This window comes from Oryctolagus cuniculus, chromosome 10 (assembly GCF_051225735.1).
Source record: "Oryctolagus cuniculus isolate XC-2025 breed Fujian yellow rabbit chromosome 10, ASM5122573v1, whole genome shotgun sequence".
Lineage (NCBI taxonomy): Eukaryota > Metazoa > Chordata > Mammalia > Lagomorpha > Leporidae > Oryctolagus > Oryctolagus cuniculus.
In genome coordinates this window covers 60,827,307-60,854,775 of record NC_142876.1, presented here as the reverse complement: position 1 = coordinate 60,854,775, position 27,469 = coordinate 60,827,307, and the positions used below count along the sequence as shown (strand labels likewise).

General features: G+C 42.4%; 1 protein-coding gene and 1 long non-coding RNA gene across 23 annotated transcripts in view; one reads left to right on the top strand and one right to left on the bottom strand.

Moving 5' to 3' along the window:
• DLGAP1 (DLG associated protein 1) overlaps positions 1 to 27,469 on the top strand; it is a 1,086,743-nt gene that overhangs the window by 790,815 nt on the left and 268,459 nt on the right. The window lies entirely within an intron of this gene.
• LOC149123790 (uncharacterized) overlaps positions 19,299 to 27,469 on the bottom strand; it is a 29,111-nt gene continuing 20,940 nt past the window's right edge. The window contains exons 3-4 of one of the 4 annotated variants that reach the window (XR_016214636.1): positions 23,122 to 23,238; positions 19,299 to 19,693 (exon numbers count right to left, since the gene is read on the bottom strand). This is a non-coding gene — a long non-coding RNA (uncharacterized LOC149123790). The remainder of the gene's footprint in view (positions 19,694 to 23,121; positions 23,239 to 27,469) is intronic. The other 3 variants (XR_016214635.1, XR_016214637.1, XR_016214634.1) reach the window with 3 other exon arrangements.

The window sequence follows — 27,469 nt, the reverse complement described above, 5'->3', positions numbered from 1 at the left end:
CTCTGATTTTAATTATTTCTCTTCTCCTACTAGATTTGGGTCTGGTTTGCTGTAGGTTTTCTAGATCCTTGAGGTGAATTGAAAGCTCATCTATTTGGTGCCTTTCCAATTTCTTGATGTAGGCACCTATTGATATAAACTTTCCTCTTAACACTGCTTTTGCTGCGTCCCATAAGTTTTGGTATGTTGTGCTGTTATCCTCATTTACTTCCAGAAAGTTTTTAATTTCTCTTTTGATTTCTTCTATGACCCATTGTTCATTCAGGAGCATGTTGTTCAATCTCCATGTGTTTGCATATGCTCTAGGGATTCCTGAGTTGCTAATTTCCAACTTCATTCCTTTATGGTCTGAGAAGCTGCATGGTATGATTCTAATTCTTTTGAATTTGCTGAGACTTGCTTTATGGCCTAGTATGTGGTCAATCCTAAAGAAGGTTCCATGTACTGCTGAGAAGAATGTAAAATCTTTAGCTGTAGGATTGAAAGTTCTGTATATATCTGTTAGATCCATTTGGGCTATAGTGTCGTTTAAATCTACTGTATCCTTGTTGATCTTCTGTCCTATTGATCTGTCTATTTCTGAGAGTGGAGTATTGAAGTCCCCCAGTACTATTGTATTGGGGTCTAAGTCTCCCTTTAAGTCCGTTAACAAATCTTTTAGATAAACCGGTGCCCTGTAGTTAGGTGCATATACATTGATAATTGTTATATCTTCCTGTTGAATTGACCCCTTAATCATTATGTAGTGTCCCTCTTTGTCTCTCTTAACGGTTTTTGTGGTAAAGTTTATGTTGTCTGAAATTAAGATGGCTACGCCTGCTCTTTTTTCATTTCTGTTGGCATGGTATATCTTTTTCCAGCCTTTCACTTTCTTTCTTTTTTTTTTTTCTAATTTTACTTAGGTATATATTCTCTTGCATCAACACTACTTAGTTAATTCTTTCATAAGTAACATGAAATATCACTTATTATAATATATTCATGGTTCATATACATATGGGTTTGTTTCTGGACTCTTTATTCTGTTTCAAAGATTTATATATGTAGTTCCATGCATTAATTAGCATAATATTATAATTCATCTTATAGTTAGGTAGGGCAAATAATCTTCCTTGTCCTCCTTTTTCTTAATTATCTTGGCTGTTCTTTTTTTTTTTTTTTTAATAACCATCAACAGAACAAATACCTTTTTTTTTTTAAACTTTTATTTAATGAATATAAATTTCCAAAGTACGACTTATGGATTACAATGGCTTCCCCCCCCATACCGTCCTTCCCACCCATAACCCTCCCCTTTCCCACTCCCTCTCCCCTTCCATTCACATCAAGATTCATTTTCGATTATCTTAATATACAGAAGATCAGCTTAGTATACATTAAGTAAGGATTTCAACAGTTTGCTCCCACACAGAAACATAAAGTGAAAAATAATAGATGATTTTTTTTAAATGATGATGAAATCAGAGCAGACCTATTGTCATGTTTAATCCCAGTGAGAGTCAAGTTGGGAGTTGATAATTTCTTTTTTTTTTTTTTTTTACAGAGGATCAGTTTAGTATGCATTAAGTAAGGATTTCAACAGTTTGCACCCCCATAGAAACACAAAGTGAAATATATTGTTTGAGTACTCGTTATAGCATTAAATCTCAATGTACAGCACATTAAGGACAGAGATCCTACATGAGGAGTAAGTGCACAGTGACTCCTGTTGTTGACTTTACCAATTGACACTCCTGTCTATGGCATCAGTAATCTCCCTATGCTCCAGTCATGAGTTTCCAAGGCTATGGAAGCCCTCTGAGTTCTCCGACTCTTATCGTGTTTAGACAAGCTCATAGTCAAAGTGGAGGTTCTCTCCTCCCTTCAGAGAAAGGTACCTCCTTCTTTGATGACCTGTTCTTTCCACTGGGATCTCACTCGCAGAGATCTTTTGCCAGAGTGTCTTGGCTTTCCATGCCTGAAATACTCTCATGAGCTTTTCAGCCAGCTCCAAATGCCTGTAGGGCTGATTCTGAGGCCAGAGTGCTATTTAGGACATCTGCCATTCTATGAGTCTGCTGAGTATCTCACTTCCCATGTTGGATCACTCTCCCCTTAATTTACTCCATCGGATAAAGAAATTATGGGATATGTACTCTTTAGAATACTATACCGCAGTAAGAAACAACGAAATCCAGTCATTTGCAACAAAATGGAGGAATCTGGAACACATCATGCTGAGTGAAATAAGCCAGTCCCAAAGGGACAAATACCATATGTTCTCCCTGATCGGTGACAACTGACTGAACACCAAGAGGGAAACCTGTTGGAGTGAGGTGGACACTGTGGGAAACGGTGGCTTGATCAGCATAGCCCTGACTGTTAATGAACAACTTAATACATTATCCCTCTTAGTAGTTTTTTTGTCTGTTCTACTTAATATGACTGGTTTAGTTCTGTAATTGATGCACAGTTATTCTTAAGTGTTGAAAATTAACTGAAATGTGATCCCTGTTGAACATGGGAGTGGGAATGGGAGAGGGAAGAGATGTATAATTTGGGACATGCTCAGGCTGACTTGCCCCAAGTGGTGGAGTTGGAAGCATACCAGGGGATTCCAATTCAATCCCATCGAGGAGGCATGTACCAATGCCATCTCGCTGTTCCAGGTGATCAATTTCAGTTCACATTTGGTCATGGTGGAGGGACTGGGAGTCAAAGGGAGCACATAGACAAGTCTAGTACCTGCTAACGCTAACCGATGGAGTAAATTAAGGGGAGAGTGATCCAGCCTTTCACTTTCAGTCTGTATGGATCTTTGTTGGAAAGATGATTTTCTTGTAAGCAGCAAATAGATGGGTTTTGTTCCTTAACCCAATCAGCCAATCGGTGTCTTTTAACTGGACAGTTCAGGCCATTCACGTTCAATGTGACTAATGATAAGTGGTAACTTTGCCCTGCCATTTGCCAAAGATAAGTTCTAATATATGCTTTGAATTCCCTGTGATCTTTTGCTGTGAGCTTTCCTTCCTTGGTTTCCTTCCTTTACCTTCTTTCATATTGATGACCGTGTTTCTTTGTTTCTGTGTGTAACACATCTTTAAGCATCTTTTGCAGGGCTGGACGAGTGGCAACAAATTTTTTCAATTTCTGTTTGCTATGAAAAGTCTTTATTTCACCTTCATTCACAAATGATAGCTTTGCAGGATATAATATTCTGGGCTGGCAGTTGTTCTCTCTTAGTACCTGGGCTATATCTCGCCATTCTCTCCTAGCTTGTAGAGTTTCTGATGAGAAGTCAGCTGTGAGTCTGATTGGAGATCCTCTGAGAGTAATCTGACATTTCTCTCTTGCACATTTTAGGATCTTTTCTTTATGTTTCACTGTGGAGAGTTTAATTACAACGTGTCGTGGTGAGGATCTCTTTTGGTCGTGTTTATTAGGGGTTCTGTGGGCTTCCTGTACTAGGATTTCTCTGTCCTTCTCCAAACCTGGGAAATTTTCTGCTAATATCTCACTAAAAAGGCCTTCTAATCCTTTCTCCCTCTCCATGCCTTCAGGAACTCCTAGAACCCAAATGTTGGTTTTTTTAATAGTATCCTGAAGATTCCCGACAATATGTTTTAGATTCCTAATTTCCTCTTTTCTTTGGTCTGACTGTATCCTTTCCTGTTCTCTGTCTTCTAAGTCCGATATTCTCTCTTCTGCTTCACCCATTCTGTTTGTAAGGCTCTCTATTGTGTTTTTCATTTGATCTATTGAATTCTTCACTTCAGTCACTATCCCAGTTTCCTGTTGTACTAGTTGTTTCGTTTCATTTTGATTCCTCCTTAATATTTCATTTTCACGAGAGAGATTTTCTATCTTGTCCATTAAGGATTTCTGTAGTTCAAGAATTTGTTTTTGAGAACTTCTTAATGTTCTTATCAATTTTTTGAGATCTGCTTCTTGCATTTCTTCTATATCATCATCCTCATAATCTTGAATTGGGGTGTCTTTTTCATTTGAGGGCTTCATGGTGACTTCCTTGTTTTTATTACCTTGGTTTTTGCGTTTGTTATTTGGCATATTGGAGATATTTGGTTTCTTCACTGTGGTGCTTTTTCTTGTTGTACTATGACTCTAGATTAAGTGGACTATCTGTTTTTGATGGAGCCTGAGGGCTTGAGATGGGTGTGGCCTGAGAGCTCTGTTTGGTGTGCCAAAGGTGACACTCCCAGGTTAGGCGTGGTAAACCTCTCTCTCTCTCTCTCTTTCTTTTTTTTTTTTTGATTCAAAAGGGAAGTTATTCTGCACAGCTGAACGAAGTTGGAGGTAGTTAGCAGGCAAATGATATACCCACAGGAGCCAGAGGTCAGAAGCTCTTTTCCAAGAACCACACAGGGAATCTGTTCGGCCCTCAGAGTGGGCTCAAATTCTCCTTCAGTCTCCCACTGGGTTGCCAAAGTTACGGAATTATAGCGTCTCTGGAGAGTGCTCACGTGAATTCCGTGAGTTCTCTCCCCCACCGTCTCTTTTTTCACAGTCTCAGTTCAGTAGCACCACAAATTTACTAGGTCCTAATCTCCTGTTAATTCACCCCGCCCAGAGTCAGGTTTTTCTGCTAGGCTCAGGGCCGGTGCAGACCTGAGGTCGCTCTGCTTATGACGTATGTCCAAGATGGCGCCTGCTCTTTGTCTTGCTCGCCCTTGAGAGGTGAGCGGAGAGAGAGAAACCCGTGTCCATACCAGTCACCTTTTTTTTTTTTCCTCTCTCTCTCTTCCAGTTAGCCTGGTGAAGTCCCCCCCCGCCCCCGGGGGTCGTTCGCTCTAGTCTCCTCTCTCCGCTTGCCTGCCGGTGTCTCGGGCTATTGAGGTTCGGCTCACCTCGCGTTCCAGCGGCTCAGTCCCGTGGCTCGGCTTGCGCAGCTCGGTCCCGCGGCTCGGCTTCCGCGCGGTGGATGACCTTGTTCTCCCAGTAGGTCCTCCGATTCACGACCACTCAATCCAGAAGGGTTTCCTCTGCAATATTTTCCTGGTTCTTTTTTCTGAGGCTACTGTAACTCCCCTTTTATTAAACTAAATTTTCCCGGACTATCGGTGCGCACCCTCACTATTCCGCCATCTTGGCTCCGCCCCCCTAATATTCTTCCTTCTGTCTTACTGATTCTATTGTTAAGGCTTTCCACTGCATTTTTCATTTGCTCTGTTGAGTTCTTCATTTCTAGTATTTCATTCTGACTTCTTTATAATGTCTCAATTTCTTGTGAGCACTTTTCACTTAGAATGTGAATTTGTTTCTGATTAATTCTAAGTAATCTGATGATTAATTTTCTGAATTCTGTTTCTTGCATATCCTCAAGCTCTTCTTCAGCTTCTATTATTTTTTTAAGGGCAGATGCCACACTTTATCCAGAACCCCCTCCTCTCTTGTATTAAATATCTGAAATATATTAATCTTAAAAAAAATTATCAACACAGTACTGAGTGACTAGGCAGCAGAGTGAACAGCACGTCCGGATCACAAGGGTGCAGGTTAGGTAAAAACTGCAGTGAGTGTAGTGGGTTCTGGCTTTCCCGATGGCGCAGGTGCAGCTGGGGTGGGGTCCCCGCGGGGGCGGGGGGTGGGGGCAGGCAGGCAGGCACTGGAGAGTCTGCTTCAGCTTCCATTATTGAAGAGTTGTAATGTTCCTTTGAGGAGCTCATAGTATCTTCCTTATTCTTATTAAGGTTTTTTTTTTTTTTTTTTGGCATTTTTTGCTTTTCTTTTGGTGCTTGTGGTGACATTTCCCTCTGCTATGAGCTGCTATGTGTCTGTGTGTTCCAAGTGGAAGCACACAGACCCAACTCCTGGAGTCCTACTCACTTATTGATAGTGATGGGGCCAGGTATAAGAGCTCTGGTGCACTAAGCCCTGCCTACTGAGGGCCTGGCTCCCTGCTCACTGCTGTGTGAAACGAGCTCAAGATTTTGTTATTTAGAACTTCTCCTTGTTGTACAGCTTGAATTATGAGAGGAAAATTACTCTCAAATGTTGTGATCCTTCTTCCTGGGGGGGGGGGGAGGTTGAGAAGTAGCCCCCCAGTTGATGGATATGTGCACGGGAGGCAAATTCAGTAGCCCCCTGCTTACATTCTAAGATGTAAGCAGACAATATGGCTTCTGCCAGCCAGCTGCAGGTCTAGTTGGAGGGAGGAAGCAGGTATAGATGGACAGGGGTGTGCCCAACCTCTCCATTTGTTCCCCTATTCTTCCCACTTGGAACTTCAAACGCAGTTTGCCAGGTTCCTCCTCCCACTGCTATACGCAGCTCCATGGACTTGCGACCTTGGGTCTAACCTTGTCCACCAGGGGGTGGCATCAGTCTCCCTGTTAGGCTTCTCTCCACGCCTCTGCCACTTCCCTTTCTTTTATGCTCCCTCATCATGGACATTTCCAGCCTCTGTTGGACTCCTGGACTTCTCTGTGCAAAATTCTCATGGCTCTGTGACCAGCTTGTATCCCCCTTCATTAATAACTATCTATTTTGCCCCACATGACTCAGGGTATCCTATTACTATACCTCCATCTTGGTCCTCTACCACATCATCAATGCTTTGTCCATAGGCACATGTGTTTTGGGATAGTTTTAACGATGATGTATATATTGTTTTGTGTTCTTTTTTCCACATCAGTATTGGTTTATAGCCATTTCTCCATGTGTTTGTCAGGGTTTCAAAATTATCTTTTATAATGACTACATTGTATGGCAAAAGTAGTTCTAGAATAATTGTGGATGGGGATTGCTGAGCCCAGCCCTGTAAGGATTACACCTTAAACACAGAGCCAAGTGCCAGAGAAACCTGCCAAACTGTAATGACCTTGAACTAAAACCTTGAACTAAACTCAAAAAGCAAGTTTTCCCATTTGCCAAATGAACCTAATCATAATTGTTTGCAATCCTCAGACAAAGGATCTTAGACAAATAGAAATTATTTTTAGTATCTTACAGGCTTGAAAAATGTTTATGGGTCTGGCACTGTGGTGTAGCAGGTAAAGCCACCACCTGCAATGCCAACATCCCACTGGGCACTGGTTCATGTCCTGGCACTCCACTTCTGATCCAGCTCTCTGCTATGGCCTGGGAAAGCAGTACAAGATGGCCCAAGTCCTTGGGCTCTTCCTACCTGGAAGGAGCTCCTGGCTCCTTGGCTACAGATGGGCACAGCTCCGGTCATTGCAGCCATTTGGGGAGTGAACCAGCAGATGAAAGTCTTCTGTCTCAGTCTCTCTGTCTCTCTGCCTCTGCCTCTGTAATGCCTCATTTCAAATAAATAAATAAATATTTAAAAAAAGAAAATGTTTGTGAGACAAAAGTAACTCATTCTCCTTTAAAGGCCATGCAGGTTAATGATAGCTTAGCTTTCCCTGGCAACAAAGATGGAAAGAAGTAAGCAGGAAAGGGGAGGCAAAAACAACTAGATTCCTTAGCTGTTTTGGAGTCATCTATTTTCATCTTTTCAAAGTTTTCTCCTCTTTCTCCCATGATATTATCACCGTTTCCTGAAATGATCAAATTTTACCACTAGAAAGAACCCCAGGATTTATCTATCCTTATCCAACTCTTAACATTCCGAATCAAGAAAGAGTGAGAAAAGATGAAGTAACTTGAGAGTTCACACATCCTTGGTCTTTCCATGCCCCTTCCAGAGTGATCCACTTCTGGAAGAATTTTGAAGTCAGAAAGAAGCCCAAACACGGGGTGGTTTTCTGTTAATTTTTCCAAAGAAATGAAGATCAGCAAAAATGAAAAGAACTCCCAAGAAATGATGAAATTTTGTTGTCATCATGGTAATATATAATTACATAATACTAACAATGAAATCATGAGAAAGTTCATAGTAATATCAGTTCATTTTCCTTTCATTTACTTTAATGTGACAATATATCGATGCTAAAAAAAAGATGAAATCATTTTGTAATGTTCCTACTTTGATTATCATTAACATTTTTCCAAACTCATTGTTAGAAACATAAATTAAATTGTAATATTTGCTATTTCTTTTTGTTGCGTGAGTAACTGCTATAATTCTCTCATTATTGGTCTCAAAATTCACCATTTGATATTTCTTCACTATTTTCACTTATGACAATATAAAACAGGAGCAGTACATTCCATGAATTTCTTTTAAGTAGTTTTCCCTGTTAGGGTACATTCATTTCCAACTATTGCTTTACCATGAGCTAGAAGCCAGAGTTCATCATTAGTATTAAGCTTTTGGTAATTGTACAAGATATTATCCAAAAACTTCTTGAGAACAAAAACAGGGTTAGATAGAAGGAATAAGTTCTGGTGTCCCACAACACAGTGAAGTGAATATAGTGCACAATAATCTACCCTCTCCTTTCTATTTTCCACTCTATCTTCTTTTATCTCCTGTTCCCCCTCTTCCTACCTCTCAAATAAAGTTTAGATACCTATCACACTAATACATTGTGGGGGAAAAATTCAGAAAATGATTCCACATTAGTTTGCTGTAATGCTTTCAAATAGTACATGAAATTATATGTTAACCATAACAACAAATTAGTTCTTGCGCTGAAATGTCTGTATTGTAGAACAGATGTACTGCTTAAGAGTGACTTACAAATGAAAATTGCATGAATTGACTTGTATTTTTCATTAGCTCAGCTTGTATTTTAGGTACATGAAAAGGTTCAGCCTTTGCTCAGTTAAGGCGCATCCATGTTCACTCCTAGTTTGGCAGACAATCACCCACTCATCGAGACGTCCTCATTAGAAGCAGAAAGTAGTAAAGCCAGAGGATGCCCTGGTGGCAGACAACCCATCCATACCAAATCCAAGTGTACACACACCCCTGATAGCCTTTGCTGCTGATGAGGACTCCTCATCAGGAAGCTGTTTGTTTACTTAACTCACATCTACTTCGTTGTCAGTTCCATTCAATTTTCTCATTAGATATTTTAACATAGGCTTGTTTCTATTATATTTAACTAGTTTTCCTTTTCTAGTACAAAATGGGGGCACCATTTAAGTCATCATCACCATCATCAGAATCAAATGGAAGCATCTGGCCAAAAATAATGCATTTGAGCTCTCTCAGCCCTTAACCTCTGCAGAAGGTAGAGTGTGGCCCCAGCCTAATCCCCAGAACATGTGAATGTGTTACCTCACAAAGCCAAAGGGACCTTGCAGATGTAGTGAAGGATCATAAGAGGAAAAGGTAATCCTGGTTGGAACAGTGTGATCACAGGGATCTTATTAAAGGGAGGTAAAAGGGTCAGAGTCAGAGAAGGAGATAACAAGAGAAGCAGAGGTTAGCAAGTGAAGTGAGAGCTGGATGATGCTGCATTACTGGCTTTGAAGATGGAGGAAGGGAACTAGGAGAAAACCACAAGGGAGCAGGTTGTCCTCTAGAGCATCCACAGGCAACTCAGCCCTTCACAGACCCTGAACATAGCCTGGAAGATCCACATCAGACTCCCAGTTTCCAGACTCCAGATAATAATAAAGGTTAGGGTTTTAAACCTTTACATTTGTGGTTTTCTGTTACAGCAGCAGTAGGAAACTAATTCAGTCTCTCATTCAGAACTCTGTCCACCAGTGGCAGCATATGTGGGGGGGGAGGGGTAGATAGACATAGATAAAATGAATGAACAAATGATGAGCAGATTTTTTTAAAACATATGAGGAGGGAAGTCATCATTATTTTTTCAGCCCATCACATAAAATGGATATATTTTTTAAAGTTGCTGAGTCCAAGCTCAACAGCCTGCCACAGGAAAAAATCATTCTCTTATGGGCAAGGTGTTAGTGTAAAGCAAGTTTATTCCAAGTGCCAGGAAACTGAGAAGATAGGGAACTAATGTCCCAATGAAACCATTTTCCTTGTGCCTTTTGTAAAGGGGAAGGAGTGAGGTCGAGGCAAGAGGTGATGAATTGCTGGAGATACCTGAGCACGAGCAGGTGTCCCAGAAAAGTTGTGAAACTCTCTGCCCTTGGTTAGCTGACTCTGGAGACCTGGTCAAGCTGCTCCTATAAATCCTTAATTAAACAATCATGGTTTCTGCGCATGCCTCCTTATCTTCTCGGCAGCAGCAAGTTCCACCTAAGATCTTATTTGCAGAAATCTAAAGCTGCAGGAAGAGTTCTTGTAGTGACCGACATGTCCACGTGCAGAGATGAGCAGAAAGGTCTGACCCAAAGAGAGCGAAGGAGACAGACACACTAGGAAGGCACAGCGGTCAAGCCTTTTCAACCTGTTTCTAAAAAAAGACTTGGGTTTCCCACTTGCTAACCCAGGAAAGGCAGAAGTAGTCTGACACAAGGTAAGGGGGAAGGCCTGGAGTAGGAGATGAGCCCTGGGACATCTGACTGTACAAGTTTCACTGAGAACTTTGAATTTTAGAACTTTCTCGAGTCTGTTTTTGGATTTTTATTTTTTAAATACATCCAGTCGTGTAAATGTGAAGTTTTCAACGTAATGGGATATATATATAGACAGAGAGATAGAAGAATGGTTACTATAGTGAAGCTGATTAACATATCTATCTCCAGTAGTTATTTTTTGTGTGTATGAGAACAGGTGAAATCTACTTTTTTAGCATAAGCCCCTAACGCAATATTATTAGCTTTAGACCTCATACAGTTCCTTAGATTTTTCAATATAGTTTTTAACAAAATAAAATTTCAGCAGTGATTCTTCCCCATGGCTTTAGCACAACACCCAGAATTCAGGAGCCCCTGCCCCCGCCCCATGCCGCTGTGGCACCTTCTCCCGCCAGCAGCAGCAGGGTGTGGGCGCCCTGCAAAGCAGCGCAGGCGGCCAAGTCAGGCTGGGATCCGGCCGTCATCAAGAAGCCAAATCAAAGAACACAGTGACATTGTGGGTGGCTTGCTGTGGATTGGGAGAAAATGTCTTCATCGTTTGGACACCTGAACAGATGAGTAAAAATAGATTGCCGAGGGTTTAAAAAAAAAAATGCACACACACAAAGTAACTCAGATCTCTCCCAAAATAACAGCTTAAGAAAAATGAAGGAAAAAAATAGTGAACAAACTTCAATAGAAACAAGTTGTTGTGGCACAGCAATACCTACCAGGTGGGCAAAGTCAAGCAGCCAGCAGCACAGGTGACACACCTCGTTCTGATGCTTAACCCACGTAACAGGTCACCTGCAGGATACTAGGGTGCAGCACCCAGTTGATGGACTGTGGCTTGGGGGCTGATACTTTCTGAATCTACCTCCCCCTGACACGTGGGCATGCAAACACACAATCAAACACACAATTTGTTTCTCGCCCCTTTTGTCTTTGAGACAACTCCTGTGGCAGACAAAAGACCACATACTCAGCATTTGCAATTCGTTTTGTGTTGGACCTTCAAGATCTGCCTATAAAAAGAAATGAATCCAGCAGGCAGGGGCCAGGGATGGCATTGCCTTCTCATCTAAACCCCCATTTCTACAAGGAGCACACAGAAGAGCCCCACCATTCCCATTCTCACCGCTACAGGAAATTGTTTTGGCTTTTCCAGGAAGAGAAGCCACAAGTATGCAATTTCCAAAGCATTTTACATTTTTTTAGATAACAGCTTTACTGAGATATAATGCATACATATTGGGTACTCATTTAAAGTGTACAACACAATGGTTTTTAGTATAGTCACGGTTGTGCAACCACCACAATCAATCTTAGAGCATTTTCGTCACTCTCAAACCTCCATAACTATTAGTAATCATGTGCCCTTTGCCTCTAACCCTCTCTCCAGGCCCAAACAACTCCTGACCTACTTTCTGTCTCCCTGGATTTGCCTGGTCTGGACATTTCATGTATGTGGTCCTTTGTGACATGGTTCTTTCATTTAGCAAAGTATTTCCATATTGTATCACGTAGTGGTGTTTTATTTCTTTCTACAGCTGAATAGCAGTCTATTGTATAGATATACCACACTTGATTTATCCACATATCCATTGAAGGGCATTTAGATTATTCCCACTTTTTGACTATTATAAATGATGCTGCTGTGAATGCATGTGTACAAGTTCCAGCTGGTATAGGCATGCATTTTCATTTCTCCTAAGTATATAGCTGGGAGTAGAATTGCTGGGTTGTATGATAAACCTATGGTTAATCTTTTGAGGATCTACCAAACTTTTTTCCAAAGTGGCTATACCCTTTTTCCTGTCTACCAGATGTGTATGAGGATCCTGATTTCCCATACTCTGGCCAGCACTATTACTATTCTCTATTTTTTTTTTTTTGACAGGCAGAGTGGACAGTGAGAGAGAGAGAGAGAGAGAAAGGTCTTCCTTTGCCATTGGTTTATCCTCCAATGGCCGCTGCGGCCGGCACGCTGCGGCCAGCGCATTGCACTGATCAGAAGCCAGGAGCTAGGTGCTTCTCCTGGTCTCCCATGCGGGTGCAGGGCCCAAGGACTTGGGCCATCCTCCACTGCACTCCCGGGCCATAGCAGAGAGCTGGCCTGGAAAAGGGGCAACCAGGACAGAATCCGGCACCCCGACTGGGACTAGAACCCCTGTGTGCTGGCACTGCAGGCGGAGGATTAGCCTATTGAGCCACAGCGCCGGCCGCCAGCACTATTCTTACTACCTGCTTGCTTATAGGCATCCTAGTGGGGGTGAGCTAGTATCCCATTGTGGTTTTGATTTGCATTTACCTGATGACTAACAACATTAACCATCTTTCCTGAGCACGAGCAGGTGTCCCAGAAAAGTTGTGCCTATTGATCACTTGCATATCTTCTTTGGAGAAATGTCTGTTCAGATCCTTTACCCATTTCTGATTGGGTTAACTATTTTTATTATTGAGTTATAGGAGTTCTTTATATAGTCTAGATACGGGTCCCTTAACAAGGACATGGTTTGCAAACATTTTCTGCCCATCTGTCTGTTGTCTACTTATTTGAAAATAATTTTTTTAATCATGAAAGCTTTTAATTTTGGTAAAGTTCAATTTTTAAAAACAAGAAACATCAGTTAACGAAGTCAAATACATTTAAAAAGAGTTCAAGCACAAGTTTGAAAAGAAGGGATGTTTTGTTTTTATTCAGATAAGTAAAGAGGATAGAGACATTAAAGTCTAGAAAGAGGTTTGGATAGTTTATTACTGGAGCAAGAACACTGAAAATGTATTTGTTAAATATTTACTATAAAGTCCCCCTGGTTTTAAAAAGGCTTATTTCCTCTTCACCTCAACATTTAGTCTGGCATAAGTCAAGTTTACAGACTACCTTAGCATCCTAGGTTATGAGATTTGCTCACAGTGGCATAGTCACTACACAACTAACACAAGCATAAGACAGACATCACAAATTTTGGTGGACTTCAGTGAGTCATTTCTTCTTTCCCAAAAATAAATTGCGGTATTCCAGAGAGATTCTGGGTCCTGTCCACCTTCTCTCTCAGCTACTCTGATTGAGATGCCATAAACACCAGCAAAGACTGTCCTGCGTGACTAGTCTGATGCAGTTGGTTTGTACTTAGGGCCAGCACTGTGGTGTAGTGGGCTAAGCCTCAGCCTGCGGTGCAGCATCCCATATGGGCACTGGTTCTAGTCCTGGCTGCTTCTCTTCTGATCCAGCTCTTTTTTTTTTTTTTTACTGCCTGGAAAAGCAGTAGAAGATGGCCCAAGTACTTGGGCCCCTTCACCTGCATGGGAAACCTGTCAGAAGCTCCTGAGTTCGGATTGGTCTAGTTCCAACCATTTGGGGAGTGAACCAACAGTTGGAAGACCTTTCTCTCTGTCTTTCCCTATCTATGTCTATAATGCTATCTCTCAAATAAATAATGAAAGTTAAATTTTTTTAAAAAAATCTTTGAGCACAGTGAGCTGACACGAGGCATCCTTCATATTTCCAGACCAAGATGCTAATTGGAAAAGCTTGATAAGCATACAATTTCCTATCAGGTAGGGTTTTTCTATTTATTTGAGAGGCAAAGAGAAAGAAACAGACGGACAGAGCTTCCATCCACTGATTCACTTTCTCAAAGTCTGTGATGGCTGAAGCTGGGTCAAGGCCAGAGCCAGGAGCTGGGAACTCATGCCATGTCTCTCACCTGGGTGGCAGGGACCCAACTACTTGAGCCATCACCTGCTGTCTCCCAGGTGTACCTTAGCTGGAAGCTGGAACTGGGAGCCAGAGCCAGATATCAAACACAAGGAGCTCTCTGTACCCTAGGGAGTGGCTGGGGATATGTTGGCAAGCATGCTCCGTGGGGGCAAGCTGGCCTTAAACCCAGGGAACTGGAGTGAGCCGCTCTCTTAAATAAAAACCTTTTGGTTTTTATTTAAGAAAAGCTGAAACGATACAAAAATAGTAATAATAATAAATAAAAATTGAATGCACTGCCAAAAGACAAATAAATAAACAAGAAGAAAGTGAGAACTGACATTCACCCATTGAGGATGTTGAAAGGGGGAAGAGAAAGTTTCCCTCTGTTTGCATCACAGTGTGCTTCCTGGAAGAGGTGAAGTTTAACTAGATCTTAAAGAATGGGCAGAGTGTTTATCATGCAAAGATAGAGAAGACCAAAATGAAGGGGCGGTATAAACAGAGGAATGAGCCAGGCCTGTTGGAAGGCGATCAGGTGTCCTTTGCATGGTGTGCAGCAGAACAGTGTGACTTGGAGCCTGAGAGAGGACTGACATCTGATCCTAGAGGCCGTGGATAGATTGCTGCAGGTTTTCTCTTGATTCAGTAGATGGTGGAAATCAGTGAAGGTTTTGGAGCTGTGAGGAAACACTGATTGCATTGCTTTTAAAGGTTAATCCTGCAGTGCAGAGCGGTAGAGGGAGACTGGACAGGAAACAACATGAAGGTCCAAGCCCTGAGGTGTGGGTAATAGGGGAAGGGCAGTGCAGATAGAAATATGGGAGAGAGTGTGAAGCCAGCTCTGGATGGCTGGGTCCCTCACCGGCTGTGGGCTGCTGGCAAGAGACAGGAGATCACTAGACCCAGATTGGAGAGAGGATGACCCAGGTAGAAGAATAAGAAATTTGAGGGTACAGTGAGGTTGGGACATCAGTCCTTTGTAACCACAGGTTACAACAAATCCGTGGATTTGACCAATTGCTGATCGAATATACTCATGCCATGGGTGGAGAATGCATCTGCACTGAACTTACATGGACTTACAGATTTTCCTTGTCATTATTCCCTGAACAACACAATATAACAACACTGTATGTGGAATTCCGAGTCATCTAGAGATGACAATGTATATGAGAGATGTGCATGGGATATATGCAAATACTAAGCCATTTTATATAAGGAACTTGAGCATCTGCTGATTTTGATATCAGAGTGGGATCCTGGAGCCAATGCCCCATGGGTACTAAGGAACTGAGTTTTGGATGCCACTACAGTCTCCTAAGTAGATTCCTGGGCAGTGAGACCAGAGCAACTCATGAAGCCTTAGGACAGAGCAGAGCCATGGAGAGTGGGCACAGAGTCACATCAGCATCTCCTCGGCAGGATTTACCTTTCCTGTAAACAGGTCTCCTGTTTACCCATCTGCTTCCCTGCCTGCTCTCCCAGTGATTTTTTATTTATTTATTTATTTGAAAGGCAGGGAAGAGAGTGCACGTGCCTCAGACAGAAAGCTCCCATCCACTGGTTTGTACCCCAGATGCCCTCAACAGGCAGGGCTGAGCTGAGCCACAGCCAGGAGCCAGGAACTCAACCCAGGTCTGCCATGAGGGGACCCAGCTACTAGAGCCATCACCTGCTGCCACCCAGGGTGCCATTAGCAAGAAGCTGGAACCCAAACCAGAGGTAGGACTCAAACCAGGCGCTTGGATATGGGAAGTGGGCATCACAGCGGTGGATTAACTACTAACCATACACCAGCCCCTCTCCCCATGCATTTTTGTCTCTAGCATAATGCTCATTTCTTCCCCCATCCTTAGCTTTTCAGTTTAACCAACAGGGAAGTTTGGCTCTGATGTCTTCTGCTGTGGTGCATGCCGAGGGCTGTGTGGCATCTCCAGATGCTGCCCTGTGCACTGGGCTCTCTCTGGGCATTCTGGTGAGATTGCCCAGTTACCCAGAGAAACCTGTGCCTACATCCCACACTCTGGAAAAATCTCTTCCTGGCTAACCTAGGTCGTTCCATTCAAAACTCTTTCTTTCCTTATATCTGCTGAAATGAGAGACTATGACCTGCTTTTTTACGTGCACCATGAAACAAAATTGCCTCGTGACTCTGCTCTGCACAATGAAGTTGTACTTATCGATAGTGTCTTCAATCAGAAATTCTTCAGGAAAATTGATGATAGTGAAAAGTGAGGGACTGGTAAGAAAGAAAAAATAATGGAATGCATGTGAGAGGCTGCTTACTTTGGGAGATTCTATCCCATCCTGATTCTACAAACCCATACAAAGCAACACATCCCCTCCAGGACTCCTACACTGGACCTGAAGAACTTGTTTCTGGTCGGCCTTTTCCTCTGAATCCCCAGGGACTCATTATTAGTGACTTAAAATTCTTTTGTTGTACTGAAGGAAGCAGTATTTGATGATAGCAAAGCTGATTTGGAGCACCTCTTGGAATTAAAACATGCTCTCTACCCCAGACATCCCAGGAATGACATTTATGTCTTTTTTTTTTTTTGCTAGAAGAAAAGATCATAACTATATTCTATATTGTATGAAAAATTTCAGGTCTGAAGGCTTGGGACTGCTTTGCTTGCCTTATTTTCAATGTGAAAAAATAACACAGAATATTTTTTATTTATTTAATGAATATAAACTTCCAAAGTACAGCTTATGGATTACAATGGCTTCCCCCCCATAACATCCCTCCCCCCAGCAACCCTCCCCTTTCCCACTCCCTCTCCCCTTCCATTCACATCATGATTCATTTTTGATTCTCTTTATATACAGAAGATCAGTTTAGCATACATTAAGTAAAGATTTCAACAGTTTGCTCCCACACAGAAACATAAAGTGAAAAATACTGTTTGAGTACTAGTTATAGCATTAAATCCTCACTAAGGACAAAGATCCTACGTGAGGAGTAAGTGCACAATGACTCCTGTTGCTGACTTAACAAATTGACACTCTTGTTTATGGTCTCAGTAATCACCCTAGGCTCTTGTCATGGGCTGCCAAGGCTATGGAAGCCCCCTGAGTTCACTGACTCTGATCATATTTAGACAAGGCCATGGTCAAAGTGGAAGTTCTCTCCTCCCTTCAGAGAAAGGTACCTCCTTCTTTGATGAACCATTCTTTCCACTGGGATCTCACTCACGGAGATCTTTCATTTAGGTTTTTTTTTTCCCCCAGAGTGTCTTGGCTTTCCATGCCTGAAATACTCTCATGGGGATTTCAGCCAGATCCGCATACCTTAAGGGCTGATTCTGAGGCCAGAGTGCTGTTTAGGACATCTGCCATTCTATGGGTCTGCTGGGTTTTTTTTTGTTTGTTTGTTTTTAATTTTTTTATTTTTATTTTTTGACAGGCAGAGTGGACAGTGAGAGAGAGAGACAGAGAGAAAGGTCTTCCTTTGCCGTTGGTTCACCCTCCAATGGCTGCCGCAGCCGGCGCGCTGCAGCCAGCGCACCACACTGATCCAATGGCAGGAGCCAGGTACTTATTCTGGTCTCCCATGGGGTGCAGGGCCCAAGGACTTGGGCCATCCTCCACTGCACTCCCTGGCCACAGCAGAGAGCTGGCCTGGAAGAGGGGCAACCGGGACAGAATCCGGCACCCCGACCAGGACCAGAACCCAGTGTGCCGGTGCTGGAAGGCGGAGGATTAGCCTAGTGAGCTGCGGCGCTGGCCAAATAACACAGAATTCTAAGAAATTTATTCTGAGACATAAACATGCATCACCCATCTGTCCTGTCTCCCCATTCATGGATGCATAGTCCTATACCACTCTGAGTTTTATGAAATTATCTGTACATTCTTTTTTCTTTACATTTTAGTTGTCCTTGGCTTAGTCACTGTGGGTCACAGGGGCTGGCACTGTGCCCCCCTGTGGAGGCTGCATTTCACCATGGGGCTCTTGTTCCCTAGGGTATTTTCCCTTCTGAACATCCACTCTTTGCCACATTTATGAATGGGTAACTCTGAACTATCAACTAAATACACATCAATTTAATGTATGGGGCCTTGAACATTATGTCATAAACACATTTATAAAATAATGTTCCCATGAATCTTTTTGAATTGGTTCTTTGAAATGACAGCTGAGCAGCTGTCACATAACTTTGATCATGTTTAGGTTTAGGAAATTAGGGTGATGTCCCCAAGGAGAAATGCTGGCATTGGCACAGGGGAGGCAGGAGTGAGGAGAGAAAGCATTTGCAGGGAAGTCAAGAACTGATCTGATGTGAAAAGTTCAGTTTGTACTTCCCAGAGGTCAGGATATTGAATCTAATTTGGCACCAGTGTAGCATGGGAGATGAAGAAACAGGAGAGACTGCTGAATTCCTGCAGATTGATTTCATTTGGGTTCTATCAAAATTTAGCCCAGTGACTTTCTAGAACTACAAGATAGGGAGCTCTAGGTAATAGTTATGAGACTGGTAACCTTTAATAACCAGAATCAATATTTTCCTGAAATTTATCAACATATCCTTGATTTCTGAAGATTTATATTCCTCCTGTGAGAGCTATTTTTGCTATCATGCTGCCCCAGTGTGAGAATTACACAAACTTTCTATTACCCTCCCACATCCCTCCACCTGATCGCTGTTCATTTCACTGCTCATCCATCATGTGCCAGGCGGGAGTAGGGGACTCCAGAAGTTGACCACTGTTAACAGTTGAGGTGTCTTAGCCAAATGTAATGTGAACAGAGTATTTGTTCTGGATTCCAAGGGTGCAAGTTCAAGCTATACCTCTACCTTTTACCAGCTCTAGATAAGGAATGTTGTGGATTATCAGCTGTTTGGACTTGATGTTTAGCTGCATACTATGTTTAAAATTCAACTCTATCATTGTTTCTGTAACTTTGGGCTGATTAGTTATATTTAATGAACATTAATTTATTGATATATTCATTTGGAATGATAATACCTATCCCATAGCATTGTAATAGAACAATTCATGTAGAAAAAAACAAACACAGGGCCTGATACATTGTAGATAACTATTTCACATGTAATGATGACCATTTTATATCACAAATAAAATTATCTGTCTTCAGTACTGTAATCTATTAAGTGATGCCTACCTCAAAGAGTTCTTGTAATAATTATCATACTTGATAATATAAAAGTATCATGCATCTAACAATCAATAAAATATAAGTTATAGCAGATTATTTACAAATTGAGCCAGAAGAGCAGTGAAAGATCTCATACTACATGGGGAAATGATTTAGCATTACTTACGACTTTGGTTAGATATAGTTTGTCCCCAGTATAAAAGATTAAGGAAATAAAGAACTGTTTTTTAAAGATTTATTTATTTATGTGAAAGAGTTACAGAAAGAGAGGGAGAGAAAAAGACAGATCTTCCAGCCATTGCTTCACTCTCCAGATGGCCACAACAGCCAGGGCTGGGTCAGGCTGAGTCAGGAGCTTCTTCCAGGTCTCCCAGGTGGGTGCAGGGACCCAAGGACCTGGGCCATCTTCTGTCGCTTTCCCAAGCACATTAGTAGGGAGCTAGATGAGAAGTAGAGCAGCCAGGACTCAAATCAGCACCCATATAGGTTGCCAGTTTAACAGGTGGTAGCTTAACCTGGTACAGACAATGCCAGCCCTAAAGAGCCATTTAAAAAAAAATGAACAAATTTGATAATGCATTAGATAGACTAATCAAGAAAAAAAAAGACAAGACAAATCAGTAAAATCAGAGATTAAAAAGGAGATATTACAACTGATACCACAGAAATACAAGCAGTCATCAAAAACTATTATAAACAACTATATAAACAAACTGGAACCCCTAGAAGAAACGAATATATTTCTGGAAATATAACTTACCAAATTAAATTGGGAAGACTTTAAAAACCTGAATTTAACAATAATCAAGGATTAGATTATTTCAGTAATAGTCTCCCAACAAAAGAAAAGTTCTAGACCAGAAGGCTTCACTGCTGACTTCTACCAAACTTTTAAGGAAAAACTAATGCCAGTTGCCTCAATAGTTTGATTCCAGATAGTTGAAAGAGAAGAGACTCTTCCAAACTCAATCTATCAGGTCAGCATTACCTTAATGACAAAACCAGTCAAGGATACAAAATAAAAGAACTATAGATCTTTATTCCTGATGAACACAGATGCAAAAAGCCTCCACAAAATACTGGCAAATAAAATCCAACAACACATCAAAAAGGTATGGAATTTATCCCAGTGATGCAAGGATGGTTCAACATATGAAAATCAATAAATGCGATATAACACATCAACAGGATGAAGGATAAAAAATCATATGATTGAACTGGGATTAAGATGGCAGAGTAGGGAGAGAGCTTGCTGCTCTAGTCTAGGAGAAGATAGCTTTAAAAGGTGGAAAGATTGCAGTTTCAGGGAAAAGATAGGGAGAAAACAGCAGAGGAAACTCTATGCAAATTGGAGGTACACAGTGGCCATAAATGAAAGGCGAGGACACTCACAGTTTAGGACCCCAGCAGCCTCCACACCAGCATTGGTGAGTGAGGTGAGACCAGACTGCAGCAGCCCAAGCAACTGGCAAAAAAGCTGCAGGAAGAGCCTAGAGGGCATCCAGCTTGCAGCACCGTAGAGGACAGCGTACCTACCAAGCTACAGGAAAAAAAAACAAAGCGGGGCACATTTCTCTCTCCCTGATCACTCTGCAATGGTGGCCTGTAACAAGCTGACAGAGTAGGCACCATTTTGGATATATGTAACAGCTGTGCCCAGCAACCAGCCAAGTGGAGACTCCTGAGTCTGATGGGGAGAACAGACAGGGGGCTAGGTGCTTGTGACTGTGGGAGGCTTGTGTGAAAACACTGAGGCTGCATGGGAGGACTCAGGGTGTGGCTGGGACTTTGGGCAGTCACTGTGGGAGGCTCCACATGATCAGGGCTCCCTGATTACTTGGTGAGGGACATTGCTGGGGAATCTGAGCTTACACTGAGGACTGAACAGATCCTTGGTGTGGTCCTTGTGGCTGGGTGGACGAATAATATACCCACTGTGGCTAGCAACCAGGCACTGGTCTCCTTTGATGAAAGGAGCTCAGCTGAGTCTTCACCAACAGAAAAGAACAAACCTCCCCTCTGACCAAAAAAAGATTTACCAGGACAAACCTGGGTGTGTCACCTCAGACATGCCCTTCACCCTGAAGCACTGAACAGAGCTCCTTGGCCACACTCACCGCACACCTCTAGGTATTCCCTGAAAGCAAACACTTCACTAATACACACAGACATACTCCAAACATAAAAGCCAACACAGTGAAAAAAAAAAAAGAAGAAACTAAAAATTATCTCCACAAATGCCAAATAACAAATGTACCAGTTTAAGAAACAAGAATAAGGAAACAACATGATGGCCCCAAAATAACACAACACCAGTACTAGATTGTGAAGATGATGACACTGAAGAAATGACAGAAATGGAATTCAAAAAATTCATCATAGGAGTCCTTAGAAGTAATCAGAAGCAAATGCATAAACTAATGAAATCCATACATGACATGAAATAAATTTTCTCCCAGGAAATTGAGATCTTAAAGAGAAATCCAAATGAAACTTTGGATATGAAATTCAATGGAACAAATAAAAAATGCAGTGGAGGGGCCGGCGCTGTGGCTCACTTGGTTAATCCTCCACCTGTGGCGCCAGCATCCCATATGGGCGCTGGGTTCTAGTCCCCATTGCTCCTCTTCCAGTCCAGCTCTCTGCTATGGAGAACTCAAAAACACTGTTAGTAACATGCAGGATACTAACAAATGACACAACATACCTGTTCTAGGAGTTCCTAAAGGTATGGAAAGAGAAAAAGGATTATAAGGTCTTTTTAGTGAAATAATAGACACTTTCCCTAATTTGAAGAGAGAAAGGGACATCCAAGTATAGGAAACACATAGAACTCCGGATAGACATGACCAAAAATGATCTTCACCACAACACATTGTAATCAAACTCTCCACAGTAAAACATAAGGGAAAAAATTCTAAAATGTGCACAAGAGAAATGCCAGATTACTTTCAAAAGATCTCCAATTAGACTCACAACAGACTTCTCATCAGAAACCCTACATGTTAGGAGAGAATGATGAGATATATTCCAAGTCTTAAGAGAAAAGAAATCTCAACCGAGAATACTGTACCCTGCAAAGTTCTTATTAATGAAAAAAGGTGAAATAAAAACATTCTATGACAAACAGAAACTCAAAGAATTTGTCCACATTCATCCAAGCAGAAGATGCTTGAGGATATGCTGGACACAGAAACACAGAATCATGGTCATCACCACAAAAGAAGGTAAAGGAAGGAAATCACCAGGTAAAAATACAAAGGAAAGCCAAAGTAAAAAATAGGAATATTTATGGAAAAATGGCAGAGCAAAGTGGTAACTTATCAATAGTAACCTTGAATGTAAATGGCCTCAACTCTCCAGTTAAAAGATACAAACTGTCTGAATGAATTAAAAAACAAAACTCAACTATTTGCTGCCTACAAGAAACACATCTCACCAACAAAGATGAATGCAGACTGAAAGTGCAAGGATGGAAAAAGATATTCCATGCTAACAGAAACCAAAAAAGAGTTGGTGTAGCCATCCTAATATCAGACAAAATAGCCTTACAAAAACTATTAAAAGAGACAAAGAAGGACACTATGTAATGATTAAGTGATCAGTTCAACAGGAAGATGTGACTATTATAAAGGTTTATGCACCTAATTACAGGGCACCTGGCTATTTAAAAGAAATGTTAAGGGATATAAAGAGAGACATAGACTCAATACTATAGTAATGGGGGATTTCAATGCAATACTTTCAGCAATGGACAGATTAACTAGATAGAAAATCAGTAAGGAAACAGCAGAGTTAATCTTAACTATTGACCAAATGGACCTAACAGATATCTACAGAACTTTTCATCCTACAATTGCAGAATACACATTCTTCTTAGCAGTGCATGGAACTTTCTCTAGGATTGACCACATGCTAGACCATAAATCAAGTCTCAGCAAATTAAAAAAAATCGAAATCATACCATGCATCTTCTCAGACCACAATGCAATGAAGCTGGAAATCAGCAACTCAGGAATCGCTAAAACATATGCAAACACATGAAGACTGAACAACATGCCCCTCAGGGAACACTGGGTCACTGAAGAAATCAAAAAAGAAATAAAGAAATTTCTGTAAAAGAATGAAGACAACAATAAAACATATCAAAACTAATGAGATACAGCAAAAGCAATGTTAGAAGGAAAATTTATAGCAATTCGTGCCTACACCAAAAAATTGGAAAGGCACCAAATAAATGGGCTATCAGTGCATCTCAAGGATATAGAAAAACAACAGCAAAACAACCCAAAACTAATAGGAGAAAAAAATAATTAAAATTAGAGGAGAGGGGCCAGCATTGTGGCACAGTGGGTTAACACACTGGCCTAACCCGCCGGCATCCCATATGTGCACTGGTCCAAGACCCAGCTACTCTACTTCCAATCAAATTCTCTGCTATGGCCTAGGATAGCAGTAGAAAATGGCTCAAGTCCTTGGGCCCCTGCACCCACGTGAGAGACCCAGAAGAAGCTCCTGAATCCTGGCTTCGGATCTGCACAGCTCCAGCCATTGCAGCCAGTTGGGGAGTGAACCAGTAGATGGACGACCTCTATCTCTATCTCTATCATCTCTCTGCCTCTCCTCTCTGTGTAACTCTGACTTTCAAATAAATAAATAAATCTTTAAGAAAAATTAGAGGAGAAATCAACAAAATTGAGCCAAAAAATTATTTAAAAAGCAGCAAAACAAAGAACTGGTTTTTTGAAAAAAATAAATAAAATTAACACACCAATGGTCTAACTAGGCAAAAAAAAAGGAGAGAAGACCCAACCAAATCAATAAGATTACAGATGAAAAAGAAAATGTAACAACAGATACCTCGAAAATAAAAAGAATTATCAGAAATTACTAGAAAGACCTGTATGCCAACAGACTGGGAAATCTCGAAGAAATGCATAGATTCTTGGACACATACAACCTACCTAAATTGAGCCATGAAGACATAAAAAAACCTAAACAAACCCATTACCAAGATGGAAATTAAATCAGTAATAAAGACACTCCCAACAAAGAAAAGCCCAGAACTGGATGGTTTCACTGCTGAATTCTACCAGACATTTGAAGAACTAATTCCAATTATTCTCAAATTATTCAAAACAATTGAAAGGGAGGGAATCCTCCCAAATTCTTTCTATGAAGCCAGCATCACCTTAATTCCTAAACATGAAAAAGACATAATAGAGAAAGAGAACTACAGTTCAATTTCCCTGATGAACATAGACACAAAATCTTCAACAAAATTCTAGTCAATCGAATCCAACAACACATTAGAAAGATCATTCACCCAGATCAAGTGGGTATGCAGGGATGGTTCAACACTCACAAATCAATCAATGTGATATATCACATTAACAAACTGCTGAACAAAAACCATATGATTGTCTCAATAGATGCAGAGAAAGCATTTGATAAAATACAACACCCTTTCATGATAAAAATTCTAAGCAGATTGGATTTAGAATGAACATTTCTCAATGTAATCAAGGCAATTTATAGCAAACCCGTGGCCATCATACTATTGAATGGGGAAAAGTTAGAAGCATTCCGAGATCCAGAACCAGACAAGGATGCCCACTCTCACTTCTATTTAGTATAGTCCTGGAAGTTTTAGCCAGAGGCATTAGGCAAGAAAAAGAAATCAAAGGGATACAAACTGGGCAGGAGAAAATCAAACTATCCCTATTTGCAGATGACATGATTCTATATGTAGGTGATCCAAAAGACTCCACCAAGAGACTATTGGAACTCATAAAAGAGTTTGGTAAAGTAGCAGGATATAAGATCGACACAGAAAAATCAATAGCCTTTGTACACACAGACAATGCCACAGCTGAGAAAGAACTTTTTTTTTTTGGACAGGCAGAGCTAGAGAGAGAGAGAGAAAGGTCTTCCTTTTGTTGGTACACCCCCCAAATGGCCACTACAGCCGGTGCGCCATTGCCATCTGAAGCCAGGAAACAGGTGCTTCCTCCTGGTCTCCCATGGGGTGCAGGGCCCAAGCACTTGGGCCATCCTCCACTGCACTCCCTGGCCACAGCAGAGAGCTGGCCTGGAAAAGGAGCAACCGGGACAGAATCTGGCGCCCCAACCAGGACTAGAACCTGGGGTGCCAGCACCGCAGGTGGAGGATTAGCTAATTGAGCCGCGGCGCCTGCCAAGAAAGAACTTCTAAGATCAATCCCATTCACAATAGCTACAAAAACAATCAAATACCTTGAAATAAACTTAACCAAGGATGTCAAAGATCTCTGTGATGAGTATTACAGAATGTCGCTCCCCCTCTTCGTGGAGGAACGACACTAAGCCCTGCCTAGGCTTCATATCTGAGTCACGGCACCATTATGTCGTTCCCCCTCTTCGTGGAGGAACAACACAGGACCCTGCGCTGTTCTTTTGTCTGCTCGGCCCTCCCCGGGTTTGCTGCTGGTTCTTCCCGGGTTGGCTGCCGTCCCTTCCACCTCCGTGGAAGGGCGGTTCCCCCTGGCCACTTTCCCCACTTCCGCGGGGGAGCGGCACACCGCCAGCCGGCTCTCTCGGGGGCTGCACAGGTGTTCCTTCAGATAGATGTTCCTGGTGCATGTTGTCTCTCTCCTCCTTTATAGTCCTCTTCCAACAATCCCAACTCTGCTACCCACACGCCGAGTACGCTGCTCTTCTCCAATCAGGAACAGGTCCTGCTCCTGCAGGTCATCACTCAAGCTGGCGAGAGGCAGCTGCATAGAAGTTGTTACTCCCTTCTCAGTGCCATATTGTGGGAAAGCAGATGCATAGAATAAGTCTTAATTCCAGTAACTTAGTCTAGTCCGAGTTGCTCCCAGTTGCTCCCCACAGATCCCCCTTTCTTTTTATTTTTGGCGTTGATACGTGCCTGTCTTCGGTGCCCCGCGGCACACACTCTGCTCTGCTTGCTAGAGTTGCCCACAGGTGCTTACAAGTCCTATCAATCAGGCAAACCGAATCCGGGTCCTCTCTTCGCCATGTTGTGAGGAGGTTTTTAGGCGCTGATGCATGCCTGTGTTTGGTGCCCTGCAGCGCATGCTCTGTTCTGCTAGAACTGCTTGCAGGTGCTTACAAGCCCTATCAGGCAAACCGAATCCAAGCCTTCTCATTGCCGTATTGTGGGGAGACTTATTGGTGTTGATAACGTGCCTGTCTTCGGTGACCTGCAGCCACCCACAGGTGCTTATCGTCTTACTAATAAGGCAGACCGAATCCAAGCTCTCTCATTGCCGTGCGTGTTGTGGGGAGGCCTTATTTTTCTCTATTTCTCTATCTCCAGGCATTCCTGTTTCTCCTATTTTACTTCTATCTGCCAGCATTCCTATTTCTCTCATTTTACTTCTAAACTTCTGTTTCTCTTATCCCTGTGGCTTCCCGGCGCCCACCCCGAGGCTGCTTCTCGGCGGCTTCCCGGCTCTGAGCCGCTTCAGCCAGCGCTTCTCTCATCTGCGCAGCTTCCCGGCTTCGCGCGCGCACTCCGCGGTCTCCACGCCCCTTCGCGTCCGCACCACGGCCTCGCGCTAGCCCCACGTTCCCTATCTATTCACGCCCCGTGCTCTCTCTGCACGCGGCGGCTTCTGCGAGTCACACAGCGTAGCTTACGTTTCCGCCACCACCGGTATTCAATCTAAATTCCCCGGGCTAACCTGGCGAATTCAACCCAGCTCACGCGTCTGCGCCTTTCGGTCTGGCTTCCCATCCTTTGCTCCCCGGGCTAATCTGACGGATTCCAACCTGGCGGCCCACGTCTCTGCCTCTGGTTCCAGATTTTCGCCTTTTGCCCCCCGGGCTGACTTAAAGAATTCCAAACTGGCTTACGTTTCCGCTTCGGCCTGCCCTCCGCGGCTTCAATTTCCCTAACATTTTTCTCTACCTGGTATGTTTCCTAACTTTTCTTCCAACAATATTCCTCCCTCATTTCTCCTGGCTTCTCCCCACAGTCTGTATCCGAGTCCAAGCCTCCTCCAGGTTTCACTTTCGCTTTCAATCTCCTAGCTTCCCCGCCATAGTCCGCATCCGAGTCTATGAAAGCTTTCACTTTCGCTTTCAATCCTAACTTCTTTCCCACAGTCCATATCCGAGTCACGGCACCATTATGTCGCTCCCCCCTCTTCGTGGAGGAACGACACTAAGCCCTGCCTAGGCTTCATATCTGAGTCATGGCACCATTATGTCGTTCCCCCTCTTCGTGGAGGAACGACACAGGACCCTGCGCTGTTCTTTTGTCTGCTCGGCCCTCCCCGGGTTTGCTGCTGGTTCTTCCCGGGTTG